The sequence below is a fragment of the Macrobrachium rosenbergii genome, chromosome 5 (assembly GCF_040412425.1).
Source record: "Macrobrachium rosenbergii isolate ZJJX-2024 chromosome 5, ASM4041242v1, whole genome shotgun sequence".
In the NCBI taxonomy this organism is placed as follows: Eukaryota; Metazoa; Arthropoda; class Malacostraca; order Decapoda; family Palaemonidae; genus Macrobrachium; species Macrobrachium rosenbergii.
Window position 1 is genome coordinate 67606963 of NC_089745.1, and position 15271 is coordinate 67622233.

Here is a 15271-nt window from a genome sequence, read left to right on the forward strand (position 1 = left end):
AGCCCCTCTGTATTAGTGTGCATATATATCCAATATAAATATATATTATATATATAATATATACATATATATATATATCTATCTAATATATATATATATATATATATATATATATATATATATATATATATATATATATATATATATATATATATATATATATATATATATATATATATATATAAATTTATGTTCTGAGCCTGGTTGGAAGAGTTAAATTGAATTTTGAATGAAATTTTGCCTTAGGAGTCAACACCTACATCTCAGAACATAAGCAATAAATGTAATTAATAGTGTGACTTACCTTGATATTACATCTGTTAAAAAAAATGGGAAGGTCGCCTTTCAAACCAGTTGATTAGATTAAATTAATTTATTTACAGATTTCCAACTAAAAACTGATATGGACAGGCTGGCAGTTCAGCAATCAAGGCACATGCAATGTGCCATAAAAAGTACAACTACAGTTAGCAAATAAATAAATCTGAGAAGGGTACAGCCCTACAAAGAGTTTGGCACGAATTTTATAAAATACATAAGACTGGCTGATAAAATTATTTTACATTAGCACAACTTTAAGCTTGAGGGGACTAACACGTGGCCCTTGTGGACTGTTGATTGCAGATGTCTCTTGCACGTGGCAAGATGGAATTAAATCTTCTAAGGAAATTGTTTCACAAGGGCAGGGGCAGAACACAGAGAGCCAGACAACAGGATTCTGGAAAAGAATCCTAGGTCAGCATTCATTTACACAAAGACTTTCTCTCACATGAAATTAATTATTTATGATGAAGGGAAAATGACATTTTTATAATAAAATAAGATTTTATATCATACTTACCTGTTGTTTACATATAGCTGTAATTCTCGATCTCGACAGAAAATTCAAAACTGGCGGTCCCGCTAATATATGGTCAGGTGAAACGACTACCCCCCCTCTACCGGGGTACCTGGATCCATTTCATCAACAACTAATCATATTTTCTATGTCCCCTTGTCCCTTGCGGGAGGAGGGTGGGAATGATTTATATGTAAACAACAGGTAAGTATGATATAAAATCTTATTTTATTATAAAATGTCATTTTTATACATGAACTTACCTGTTGTTTACATATAGCTGATTGCCACATTGAGGCGGTGGGCATGGACAGCTGTAAGTGTTAAATGGAAAAACCTGAGATCATCAGGCTAAGAAAAACGTCTTTACTTTGGATCCTTACCTGCTAAGGAAGCTGTTTTCTCGGTTACTACCTCTGTAACCTGCTATCCTTAGTGCAACTGCGGGGCCTAGTAGCTCAGTCGCAGGTTGCTATATGGAGAAAGGTCTGTTGGCCCAGCTGTCTTCGACACAATCAACCAAAGCATATAATGCCCCTGCTCAGGGCGCAGTACTCAAAGCATCCACCATCATATCACCCAACCATAAAAAACTCACACCAACCTATTAAAATTAGACCTACTAGGCCATCTAACCTCTTAGGCTCTAGTAGTCGACCAAAAAGAAACTTCTGCACCCAAGGAAACTAAGAAGAGGATCTAGAGCCTCTGGTTTCCTTGCCCATCACTGTGTCAGACGCAATAAAGGGGCCCAAGGTACTGCAGTCTTCATATGTGGTTTGGATCTGTCTCAGATAATGCGAGGCAAAAACAGACGAACATCTCCAATAAGTTGAACTTATAATGTCCTTTAAAGCCATGTTCTTCTTGAAGGCTAAAGAAGTTGCAATAGCCCTAATTTCATGAGGCCTCACTTTAACTAAGGGGAAATCCACATCCCTTAATTCCTTGTGTGCCTCCTGAATCAGTTCTTTCAAAAGGAAAGCAATCCCATTTTTAGATAGAGGGTTCTTGAGGTTCTTAGTTGAGCACCATAAAAATCATGAGTTCCTCTTACACTTCTGGTCCTGTCAGATAGAATTTCAATGCTCTGACCGGACAGAGAAGTCTCTCCGTTTCTCTTCCACCCAAGGAGGATAGGCTAGCAATGGGAAATTCCCTTGGCCAAGGATTACTAGGGTTTTCGTTCTTAGCTAGGAAACCCAAGGTGAAGGAAACTACAGCCTTATCTGCACAAAAACCAACTCTTTTGTCCAGAGCATGAATCTCACTTACTCTCTTTGCAAGAGGCCAGTGCCAAGAGAAAGAGAGTTTTCTTAGTTAGATTCCCTAACGGAGCAGGAACTCAAAGGCTCAAAAGATTTGGAGGTAAGCCACTTTAGCACCACATCCAAATTCCAATGCGGTATCTATCAAGAGATTTGCCTTTAGTGGTAGCAAAGGATTTAAGGAGTTCTGCAATATCTTTGTCCGAGGAAAGGTCTATACCTCTATTCCTGAAAACTTGCCGCCAGCATACTCCTATACCCCTTAATCGTGCACTGACAGCCAATTTCTTCTCCTTGTGCAGAAACAAAAGAAAATCCGCCACCTGGCTTAGAGTCGTGAAGTGGAAGACACTCCAGACTCGAGCACCACTCCCTGAAGCTTCCACTTCGCTTGATAGACCTTTGTAGACGAGGGCCTGGTTGATCTAGCCATTGCCTGCGCCACTCTTCTAGAGAAGCCTCTCCTCCTGTAGAGTCGCTCGAGAGTCTGAACCCTGTCAGATTTAGATCTGACGGGTTCCTGTGGAACTTTCTGCTGTGCAACTGGCACAGAAGGTCTGGTCTGAATGGCAACCTCCTTGGCCAATCCACTACTTTCTCCAGTAGCTCTGGAAACCATGATCTTCCTGGCCACCATGGAGCTATAAGATCATTGACACACCTTTGTGTGCTCGAAACTTTTCAGGACTTCTCCCAGCATCCTGAAGGAGGGAATGCATAAAGGAAGAGACCCGACCAGTCCAGGAGGTCATGGCATCCACCGCTAATGCTTCTGGGTCTGGAACAGGAGAGCAAAAGAGAGGTAGTCTGGGTTTTCCCTCGTTGCAAACAGGTCTAGCATGGGAGTTCCCAAACCTTCCACAGGCCTTGGCAAACTTTCTGGTGGAGGGTCCATTCCGTCGGAATGACCTGGAGTGACCTGCTGAGGATATCCGCTCTTCGTTGAGAGCTCCCGGGATGAAGGAGTTACTAGCTCTATGTTCTTGGTTGCCGCCCACAAAAGCAGGTCTTTGCGATCTCGAACAGAGAGAAGGAGTGAGTGCCTCCTGTTTCTTCACGTGAAAGCCAGAGCTGTGGAGTTGTCCGAGTGCACTACTATCTTTTGTTTTCCACCAGAAGCACGAAATGTTCCAAGGCTAGATGTATTGCCTTCAACTCTTTCGCATTTATGTGCCAGTCCCGTTGGGATGAAGACCAATTGCCTGACACTTGAAGATCCCCAATGTTGCTCCCCAACCCTCGTCTGAAGCGTTTAGAACAACATCAGGTCTGGGTTCCTCTGTCTCAGTGACAAACCTCGATCTTTTTGCTCCTGTCGTTCCACCATGACAGGTCTTGCTTTTACTCCAGTGGATAGAGGAAAAACAAATGAACCGTGTCTTTCTTCCTGTTCCAGGTCTGCTGTAGGAAGAACTGAAGAGGTCTCATGTGTAGCCTCCCCAGACTGACGAACATCTCTAGCGATGAGAGGGTGCCTAAAAAGGCTCATCCATTCCTTGGCAGAACAAGTCTTGGCTGCCATCAGGTATCTCACTTTCAGCAGGCATTTCTCGATCCTTTGTGACGTCGGAAAAACCTGAAAAGAACTGAGTTCATCCGAACTCCCAAATAAGTCAAGTCTTGAGATGGAGAGAGTTGTGACTTTGGAAGATTTACTATGAGTCCCAATTCGTCGGTAAGAAAAGGGTCCTTTGTAGGTCCTTCATGCATTGGCCTTTTGACGGAGACCAGATCAGCCAGTCGTCGAGGTAAAGGGAAATGTGAATTCCCTCTAAGTGAAGCCATTTCGCAATTGGAGCCATCATCCTTGTGAAAACTTGTGGGGCTGTTGATAGGCCTCTCAAAGAGCCCTGAATTGAAAAGCCCTGCCTCTGAACACAAAACCGTTGGAATTTCCTTGATCTCGGATGGATAGGTACATGAAAGTATGCGTCCTGGAGATCGAGGGACACCATCCAGTCTCCTTCCTTCAGGGAATTGATAACCGACTGTGTGGTTTCCATCTTGAATGGTGTTTGAAGCACAAATTTGTTCAGGGCGCTTACATCGAGGACTGGTCTCCATCCTCCTGACGATTTTGGAACCAGAAACAGACGGTTGTAGAACCCCGGAGATGAAGGTTCGAGGACTGCTTCTATGGCTCCCTTTTGAAGGAGGGAAGTAACTTCCTCCTCCAACACCACAAGTTTCTCTGAGTCCCTGGATGATACGTTGAAGTCTACTGGCGAAGACTTTAAAGGAGGACTCTCTGAGAAGGGAATGGTGTAGCCTTCTCTCAGAACGTTGATCACCCAGGGTTCTGCTCCAACTTGGCCTCCCAAACTTGCCAGAACGACTTTAGTCTGGCTCCGACCGTCGCATGAAGGACCTTGAACTCATCGGTTGGTACCCCTAGCTTTCTGGGGATGAGAAGAGAATTTTCCTCTTCCCTAGCACGGGAAAAGGGCCGAGAAGGAGTACCCCGAGAAGGCCTAGAGGATACAGGAAAGAAGGCTTGGGTACTACTGGAGAAGTCGAAAACCTGGGTCTTTTCAAAGAATGAGCCAGTAGGTCTTGAGTAGACTTCCAAAGAGAGAGCCTCCGAAATTTCCCTAACTAACGTGGCGGGAAAAGGGATTCCTTAAACAAAGGAGCAAAAGAAGAGCAGATTTCTGGTTCCTGGAGACTCCTCTCGCGACAAACGAAATCCAATGTGCTCTCTTCTTCAAAATGCCAGTAGCAGTCACTGAGGTAATTTCTGACGTTCCGTCCGTGATGGCCTTGTCCAGGCAGGCCAAAAATAGCATCAAGATCTGTAGCAGTCTTGGGGAAGATCAAGACTTTCACTATCCTGCTCAAGGCTCCTATAGACCAGTCAATAAAAGAAAAGATCTCCAAGATCCTATAGGAACTCTTCACCAGATGGTCAATTTCCTGAAGACGGAAGCCACTTTGGACAAAGAAAAAGCTGAGCGACGGGCAGAATCCACAAGGCTGGAGAAATCCCCTTGAGAGGAGGCAGAGTCTCCCAAAGGAAAAAGACTTCCCAGTCTCATACCACGAACGAGACTTAAAAGACAGTTGAGAGGGGGAAAACAGAAAGATGTTTTACCCTGAGATCTTTTCTTGCTCAACCATCCTTCTTGCCTTGGAGAGCTCTTTTCTTCCGAAACAGACAGGACCAGCTTCAGAAATCTAGAGGAAGGAGGTTTAAAATCCTTGGCAAACTGCGTAGTTGGAGACAAAGGGAAGCTGGAGCAGTCTTCTTGAAAATGTTCTTCAAAAGTTGTAAGAGATGCTTAAAGTTGGACGTAGGAGCAGACGGAACATCATCTACTTCGAAACATCGGAAACTGGGGAGAGAATCTCTGAAAAGCACCGCTGGATAAAACGCTCCGGGAGCCAAACTTGCGTTATCCTCTTGAGTGTTTTATGAACGTCACCGAAAAGCCAAAATAGACCCGCGTAAATATATCCGAAACATGAGCTTGAGAGGAGTCAGGAGCCTTAGAAGATCCGAGAGCCAAAGAGGCGCCACAAACCATGATAGCGCCAGAAGCGCAAACATTGTGCTACTGACTTGAAACGTGTTGCCCTAGGCCATTCCAAAGTGGCGTCGTGAGTGCGGCTAGGTGCGGGCGGAAGTGGCGCCAGGAGCGTGATCGATTAGCGGAGCCAGGCGCGCGAGCTAAAAGGAAATTACCAGGCGATATACTGACAATAATCGCCAGGTGCGTGAATTTGAGCAGAGACCGGGCCTCAGTTGCAGAAGGAACCTGAAGTGCTGGAGCTTTAAAACCTTTCTGAAAAGTCTCAAAATCTTGTCCAATTTGTCCTCTTGCGAAATTTGAGGAACCAGAGGCATAAAGCCGACTTGGGATCCAACGGGAAGGAAGCCAACTACTTGCATGCTAACAGGAGGATCCGAGCGCCGCCAAGATCCGTAGAACGTCATCCGGACTGCCTGAAGAAGAAGAGATCTCTGGGCTATCCCAAAAGCTACAAGACGGAAGAGGAGAACGTGCCGAAAGTTTCTTGATAGGAACTTGACTTGGAGAGGAAGCTCTTCATGCGTCTCTTCAGCGGACCTACTAGACTCTGACTGCTTCCAACTCCTCCTCGACGAAACAGAAGCACAAGAAGGCACTTCATCGCTTTTACTATAGCGAGCTGCAACAGCCTGGGACGCAACAGGACTGTTAGAGGAGCAACTGCTCGTGAGCAGACCCCACTCGCCTCCCTTCGAAGAGTTAATATGTCTTCTCCTGAGCCCTGGGAGCCGGACAGAGGCCTAGATCTAGGAGGCGAGGGGACGAACAGTTACCTCCTCCACAACACTATCACTAACACTTGATGTCTAGACATCGCACTCACATCCTGGCCAATCTTCTCTATCGCAGAGAAAAGAGCCGAAATCTTACCATCAAATTCTGCCTAAGGTCTGACACGGTAGTGGGTTCGGAAACAACAGGTTCTGGGGCAGGAATAGGAACAGGAGGGGTAACAGGAACAGAACAAGAGGCAATACTACTCCTACTCTGGGAGAACTTCTTCTGGCCAAAGCCTTCACTAAACTATCTTTACTTAATTTTGCCTGATATTTAGCCAACTTTTGCCAATCAAGCACAGACAAAGACGAACATTCATCACATCTATCCAGATTCGTGCACAATTTCCCTCTACAGTTAGATTCAAGAAGAGTGAGGGTCTATGTTAGACCGAGACATTCAGAGTTTTGCAACCCCCCCCAATATCTAATTTGAGATCCTGAATCAGACATAACTAGAAAAATCTCAACCAAAGCCAAAAACAAGCCAGAACCGTCAACAAAAGTGGGTACTTCCACCAAAGAAAAATCGAAAAAGCACCGATGAATTTCCTGAAGAGGAGCAGACGACTAGTCGCCATCCCCGACAGAAAAATATGATTAGTTGTTGATGGAAATGGATCCAGGTACCCGGTAGAGGGCGGGTAGTCATATCACCTGACCATATATTAGCGGGACCGCCAGTTTTGAATTTTCTGTCGAGATCGAGAATTACAGCTATATGTAAACAACAGGTAAGTTCATGTATAAAATTATTAATTAATTTAATTAGCACACGGTAAAACTGTGGTGGGTGTATTCTAATTATTATCACAGAACAAACTTACTTCAGGCTTGGACCAAGTCATGAGGGAAAATGTGCGTGCTAGTATGCCCCCTCCAAAGGGACTTTTGTATAGAGGTCCAGAATGAAAGTTTGGAAATACTGAAAATTGATAGAAATTCAGGAATAGGAAAACACTGCCATTACTTGCGACTTCAGGGTGTACCCTATTGAATCTGTGCATGGAGCTCACTTGCAAAAGATGGGTTCAGGACAGAAAAGCGCCAGACTTAGTGCAGTTAAAAGTGAAGCAACCTTGCACTTCGGTGTTGGGGAATGAAGTGAGTGTGAGTCAGGTCAGGCGTTGTCTCCTTGATTCTTGCGGCAAGCACAGGACAGCAGCACATCTGAAAGAAGAAAATAACAACCAGCACAAAGGTCATAGGGAAATATGTCTTATAGTTAAGACTAACTAAGAGTCAGCCTAGCAGCCCATTTACTATCATGACCTATCCTCATGCCCTAATGGCTTTCTGTTCCCCAATATCGTAAGATATTGGGATAAGATGCCTATATTCTGTCCCCCCTAGTGGGGGTCTCCTCCAGCCACCATGAAATTTGACTTCCTAGCTAAGTAAGTTATTAATCTCGACTAGTCAGTTTCCTCCCCTAAATGAGTCTTACTTTTGCAATGCAGCTAACTAAAATGACCTACCTAACTGCTAGGAGGGGATACTAGTTTTACTAAATTACTTACTACAGCAGAGCCTAACACTATACAAAAGCATTTACAGACTTCTACTGGCTGTCTCTGATGACAGGGGAACTTTATTCCTAGGCAATGGGTACATGGAAAATTGTCTTGTTGACATGGTCTACTATCCTATTTCCCTGGCACTAACTTAAATGACACTGACCTAATTAAATGTAGTTATTTACAGATTACACAATTCTTTACAGAATAACACATGCAATATTTTCAGACCCGAGCAACCTGAAGGGTTAATTACGCTAAGCGGTCAGGAGTATACCAGGTTAAGTATTGGACAGTTTTATCATGAGTTTATTAACAGGGTTAGTACTACAAGGCTGCCTATGGTGTTAGGTGTCAGTCTACTTGGGCAGAGGTCATGCCTGCCACCTCCTCTGGGTAGGTGCCAGGACCACTCTGAGATGGAAACGGCACTATTCGAATAGGACACGAGTGCCAAGGAGAGCTTGTGGCTCTTACGGGTTAATTGGATCTCTTCCGCCCCTTCTTCTTCTTCGGGTTCCACCAAGGTCTGGCTACACCATTCCTAGCAGGTGATGAGGGCACTGACTCTGGGGAAAGGCCAGAGGTGCCATCAGGAGCAGAATCAAAGGTAGCCCTTGGAGCTACAGGGAGGCTCCCTACTTCGGCTGCTGCGGCAACTGTCGTAAGGGTAGGAACAGCGTCTGCATCCCGGCCAGACAGTTCCTAGTCGTCCAGAGAAGGTGTAGTGTTAAGGTCTGCCAGAGGTTCATCCTCGGCAGATGAAGGTGACTGTGAAGATGGATTGTCGGGGACCGGAGGCTCACAATTGGCAATAATCAATTCCGTGAATTTGGGCGGATCTCCCGTAGGACGGTCTGTGACATGATTGGGAGCTGGCACTGACACTGACTCTAGGCCAGGCACAGAGGTTGAGGTTAATGGAGGCTCAATGTCCAAGATAGATGGAGTGTGGCACTGGCAGAGATTTGGAGTCAGGCATGCCTGACGAGGGACCTGGAGGTGCAAAACCCCCCAGTGTACCTGAGGTAGCATGAGACAGATTCCTGTCTCAGGTGGAGGGCAGAGCCTCTTGGAATAGTTCTGTTTGTGGTTTCCACTGTACTTTGCTTGCTAGGGCACCCAGACCAACTTGTGGAGTGCCCTGTTGCATTACAGGTTTCCTTTCGCAGTGAGGGAGGAAACTTTTGGTGACTGTACTGGAATTGCATGGAGAGTGCCCTTCTGTCGACCACTTTGGTGAGTGTAAGGTAGGGCTGACGGTGGCATGCCTGTCACAGTGGCGGTGTCCCAGTCAGATGATTCTGGAGGTAAGGCCTTCCTGGTGGAGGTAGATAGGCAACAGAGTGGCGCTGGGGAAGGACATCCCCCAGAGGAGGTCTCATCCCAACAGGAACTCCACCAATACAGTGAGGTTGTGTGCCCCAAGGGACTGTCACCTGAAGCTCGACTGTGGGAATGGTCTTAGTCTGGTCTTCTATCCAAGTCATCATCCACCTGGTCGTTTTGTCTACAGTGGCACTGGCTGGCACTCGGGCCTGATCAATCAGGCAAATATCGGAGACAGTGTCTACCATAACCAGCAGGTTCACTGGTAGGCTAGAGCCATCCAGGGGTGCCACTGAGACAGACTGAGTCGACACCCGCTCGGGGTGAGACATATTGGGCAGCACGACCACAGAGGTCATGACACTGATCAGATTTACGTGCCTGGTAGAAAGGATATGTTTTGAGCAACTAGGATACCCCGCAGTATAGTGCCCTGCAGTTCCACAGTCTCTGCAGGTGCCCCTTGACTGGGCTGATTTCCCTATGGTGACTGTTGGTGGAGTAGACCGAGTGGTCATGGATGGAGAGGAGTCATTAAGAGTCTTTTGAGGGTGCTTCTGGTTAAATCCCTTCTTAAAGCAGCACTCAGATTCAGGGTGACCAACTCTCTTACAGAAGCTACACGTTGGTGGCTTGGCAGGAAGTCTGTTCTTCGGGCACGCTCATCTCGAGAGATGACCAGATGGCACTATGCGCCAGTGAGATGTATAGTGAGACTGGTTAAAGGTCTCCCAGTCATCAGCCAACCAACAAGCTTCTATAAGTGTTTTAGGTTGCTTGTCATTGAGGTGCACAGCAAATGGTCCAGGAACACACTGGAAGAGATCCTCCAGCATTATCCGATTGAACAGGTCCTGGAACTCTGTGGACGCCATGGCGTCGAGCCAGTGTTGTCCTGATTGGGTCTTATGATAGACCAATTCAGCTCAGGCCCAACCAACTTCCTTCGCGAGACCTCTAAAACGCTGTCTCCATCTCTCCGGAGTGATGTCAGATTCTTTGGTGATCACTCGTCGAACGTCTATCATGTTCCCTCTCTTACCTTTATCCAGCAAGCAGAGGGTGGTTTTGGCTTTGCCATCCATGTGCTTGTCAAGCAGTAAGCCCTCTATATCTCATTGGTGGTGTAGTTCTCGAAGAGTGCTTCTGCTTCCTCCAACCATGCCTCAAGCTCATCCTCCGTCCATTTTGGGAATCAGAGCATTAATGCTAGATATTGGAGCATTAGGCACAGCAGGTGTGGGGTTAGAGGCTCGCTGGTTGGCCAGAGCTTCAGCACTTTCTTTTCAAGCCTTCTCCAGCTCGAGCTCCTTTTCCTTGAGGGCTAGATTTTTTGCTGCCTTAATTTCTTTGTACTTCCTTAGATCTTCTCTTTCTACTCTTTCCTGTTGGAGTATTTCATCCAGCTGTTCTTTCACCCACTGGGTGAGTTCCTGTCCCATCAATCATTATTCAAATGTCTTCCTGGGTGGAAGTTAATTGAAGATATCACTAGAGCTTCTACTACTACATTTACCATTGTGATAAAGATGGCATACAAAATGGCTGCCATGCAACATTTTGCTTAGCTCTGCAACTAAGAAAAATAGATACAAAATTTTTATCTATGCCTACATTTATGAGGCCAGAGAATCTGTTTCTAGCATTTCTATTGGGCTATTATCAATATTACATCTTGGAAAGGGACCCAATAATGCTACTGAAAAGTATACAAGCACAGGACTGTAATAAAGTATGATAACAAAGTATCTTTTCTATGTTTGAGCACTGTCTCAATATTTTTTTTTTTTTAGCCTGAAATGAATGCAAGATTTTAAAGATGTATGGTGTCACCCTTTAGTGTGACAAAATTCTCATTCAGATGTATCCAAAGCATCATTTGCAACATTATAATTACACCTCACATTATGATTACACCTCATATTTGCAGCTACACAAAGCTGTCCATGTACACCCAAGCCTGTACCATTTGCACTTGCCACAGCAACCAGACTTGCAGCCACATTTTGTAAGCTGTTCACAACCCTTGGCACCTGTTTTGCCAAGGCATAGATTGGCTGGTCTGCTGTAATGACAGGCAGTTGGCCTGGGTTCAAGTGTGCAACAGCATTACTCACTTTCTGCATTACAAGCTTCAATGTAGCTACAGAGTGAGCCTAGTCCCTGAGAAGTGGCAGCAAAGAAGTGATGCTCACCTCAAACTCTTATTTTCTTTTCTGTGATGCATGGTGAGCTGACCATGAGGTTAATAACCACATTGACCCCCTCAGCAACCAAGACCTTCGCCAGCCACCCATACTCCAGGGCCAGTGTGGTCCTAGCAGGTCTGAGACTGGCTTTGGCACTGCACCACTTAGTGGTGTTGGGTTTATGGACTTGAAGGAAGCAGGGGGGATATTTGTGGAGTCAGGTAGCTCAGGTACAGATTTCACCCTCTCTGGCCCTAACTGTACTGGATGACACTATTCACCCGAGTTGTCTTTGACAGGGTGCTGGTGTGAGGCTTCAGGAAAAGTCAGAAGTGAAAGACTGATTCTTTACTATTCTTGACAGGTGTTTATAAGACAAAAAGCGGATGGAAAGGTAGCGGGTGACCCAAGGGCACCCCCTGCATCCATACATGGTTTGTGTTTTCTAGCAAGCATAAAAATATGTACAACATTTATTACATGACATATAAAAGGTACATATACATGTAAAGTCCCCGCTCAATGGGTTTTCTCTAGTGAACCTCCTGTTTTCTACGGTGCCTTTTTCCCCTGACCTTAGGTCAGGGTACCTAGCCATGTTTTATTTATGTAAATGTGCATTTATTACTTACTCATTTATGCCCTTTTGTATTGTACATGTGTCAGAGCATTGTTGTGTCTAATCTGTTAATTTTTATTTGTCACGTCATCTGTATTTACCTGTCCTGTTTCACATTGAAAACGGTTGACCTCGGGTCACCTGTATGTCCTTGTATGTCTTTGTACTGATGTCAGCACGCCGCTTTATAGCGGCCTGCTCCCTTAATAAACTAGCCGTCAATGTCTACCTGCTCTCTCTTTTGCACCCTCTCACATACATATCGGCAGAAAGGCCGTACAGTGATGCATAAGATGAGGTACACAAAGAATCTGAAATAAAGACAGGTAAAATACATGACGTGATTAATGTACATCTGAAAGGAGAAACACAAGGAAAGAGAGGTGCGATTTGTCGCCCTTACACTGGAATACCGAAATGCTGTTCCCCTGAAAAGAGGTAGTAGCCATAGTTGCTGAAGCATTGTGATTGATGTTGTCCATGACCACAGTAGTAAACAACCCCAATGTTCTTCGCTGGGTGAGCGGGTTCCGTTCTCAGCTACCATTCTGTTGGTCGCGAGTTCGAATCTCCGACCGGCCAGTGAAGAACAAGAGGAATTTGTTTCTGGTGATAGAAATTAATTTCTCGCTATAATGTGGTTCGGATTCCACAATAAGCTGTAGGTCCCGTTGCTAGGTAACCAATTGGTTCTTAGCCACGTAAAAATAAATCTAATCCTTCGGGCCAGCCCTATGAGAGCTGTTAATCAGCTCAGTGGTCTGGTTAAACTAAGATATACTTAACTTTCTCAAGACAGGTGAACAGACTGCACCCTCCTCCACATACTTGGTGAAAATGGCATCTCCCAGTCGGGCTGATATCTCCAGCACCCTGTTTTGGCATAGATAGCAATGTCCATGAACACTGGAAAAGGATTTTCCCTATCCTTTGAGTGTCGATGTACACTTGCTCCTTCCTTCTGTCTTGAGAAGCAGTTGTACTGCAGGAGCTGAGCAATAGCCAGGTCTGACCCAGACCTTAGCTGATGACTTTATGTCTGCTCCATGTTTGACCATACTAGTGAACTGGAGCAGACTTTGAGGTATGGCATCATTGATGCATCCTTCACCAAAGGTGCTGTCAAACCTGGACTGATGATCTGGAATATGCTTCCTCAGTATCTTTGCTGCTTTAGTAATCACAAGCATATCTGAGTAGTCAGATGCTGGAGATAGGGCTAAAGCTACATTTTTCTGCAAGGCAAGTAGCACCCTTATTCCTTTCTTGTGTGCTTCTAATGCAGGGATTTCTGCTAACAATTTGTCCTTTAATCTTGTATTTACAGTGGGTGAGGCAACGCCCAATTGTTCCAGGCGCTTCTGGTATAATTGGGATATATCTGCATGAGGAAATATAGCAGGACCATCCGAACTCAAGCTGGTTTCAATGATGTAATTAACCAGCTCTGATAGAACCAGTGGATATACATGTGGTTCTTCACTGTGACATTGTTCTTTCTCAAGGTTTCTAAGATGGGACCTCTCCCTATTGTAAAGGCCAGTGAGACATAAAAGATGCTATTTCAGCTCTTGTGAAACTGCATCACCTGCACTTAGTTTTGCCAATAATTTACCATCATTAAGTGTGTGAGTGCACTCATGTAGTCTCCTGTTGAGATTCATGAGTATTACTTGTCGAAGATCTGATACAGGTGCCAAATTTTCACAAAGAATGCATGCTTCATTGTCTTGACTCATTTGATGCTGTTTAGCATGCTCTTCCTGTAGTTCACTACCCTCAACTGTAGATCTTCGCTTCCTTGCACGATCAAGTTTTGCATTATTAAACACGACCCCTACAGCTCTTGTGGTATTTTGCCATGTTTTGTCACAGTGTTGTTTCTATGCCACTGCCTTCATCCAGCCTTGCTAGGTCAAAGTTAAGCGGCATTTCACCAATCTCCTGAAACAATGGTACATTGGTTGAAATCATTACGTACCCCTCATGTTCAGGATAATGATGAACAGAGGCCAAGGGTGAAGTTAGACCTTCATTTTTCTTGTCTTCCTGGCAGAGACAACATTTGCTCCAGTCGGCCTTCCTTTTGCCTGTGATTGAATTTACACTTGCCATTATGAGCTCTCATATGCACATTGACGCATGGGATACAACTAGTTTCGGTCACCCTACACCTAGAATGATAATTCATCCAGTTCCATTTAAGTCCTGTGTGTTACACACCATCCAGGTAAGTACATGAACAAATCATGTAGAGCCCCCACTTACCCTTGGCTCAGCTGTCCTGCTGGCACCTCCTGTTAATCCAGATCTACCAACTATATATATACTTTCTACCAGCTAATTGATATGGGGCTATTAGACAGCATTTGGGACACTAAATTACTAAACTGCACTAAAGCAAAGCTAGGTACAGCATCAGTAAAGCAAGATTAGCTGACACTGAACCTCATGCTGAGTTACACAGCAGTGAAGTCACCAGTGTGCCCTGGTTGTGCGCTGACATTCACTCTTTTAAACTAAAACTAAAGATGAAACTACCACCTAAATTATTTAATGACTTGAAAACTGTTATATTGAACAGGAAGACATTTTTCCATGCCTACTGAATCTTGAGGCATGGTTATTCGAGGTTTCTGGCCGCCAAAACAAATACATAGAAACAAGACCAGAGGCACGTGAGTCCCATGTTAAAATCTTGAAAAAGTGCAGCCATTTTGGAATTTTGAGTGGATACTCCAGTAATTTTCAAAAAGTGGCTTATGGAGAAGATATGTACCAAATTTCATGCTTGTATCATTAACTGAAGTATTTTGGTGAAAAAAGTAATTTTATCTGCTGCACTATTTCTGCCAAGTTTAGTTTTAAGTTATTTTTGTCATAAATTTTCTTTTTCAATTTGTCATAAATTTACTTTTTAATTTTTGTAATATATTTACTTTTTAATTTTTGTAATAAATTTAACAAATTTACTTTTTAATTTTGTAATAAATTTATTTTTGTCATAAATTTACTTTTTAAATTTTTTATAAAATTTTTAATTTGTCATAAATTTACTTTCTTAAATTTTTGTAATAAATTTAATTTTTAAATTTTTGTAATAAATTTACTTTACTAATTTTTGTAATTAATTTACATTTTTAATTTGTATGTACTGTTCTTGAACAACTTCACCTTATCCTCCACCCCTTTAGGGAAGCGGCCC

General features: G+C 44.1%; 1 protein-coding gene and 1 long non-coding RNA gene across 2 annotated transcripts in view; both read right to left on the minus strand.

The window, feature by feature from the left end:
• Nucleotides 1-15271, minus strand: part of Prp4k (Pre-mRNA processing factor 4 kinase) — a 268851-nt gene that overhangs the window by 230951 nt on the left and 22629 nt on the right.
• LOC136838877 (uncharacterized) lies at nucleotides 359-15113 on the minus strand. The gene is made up of 2 exons (XR_010853150.1): nucleotides 7429-15113; nucleotides 359-718 (listed from the first exon to the last, which is right to left on the minus strand). It is a non-coding gene; the product is annotated as an uncharacterized lncRNA (long non-coding RNA).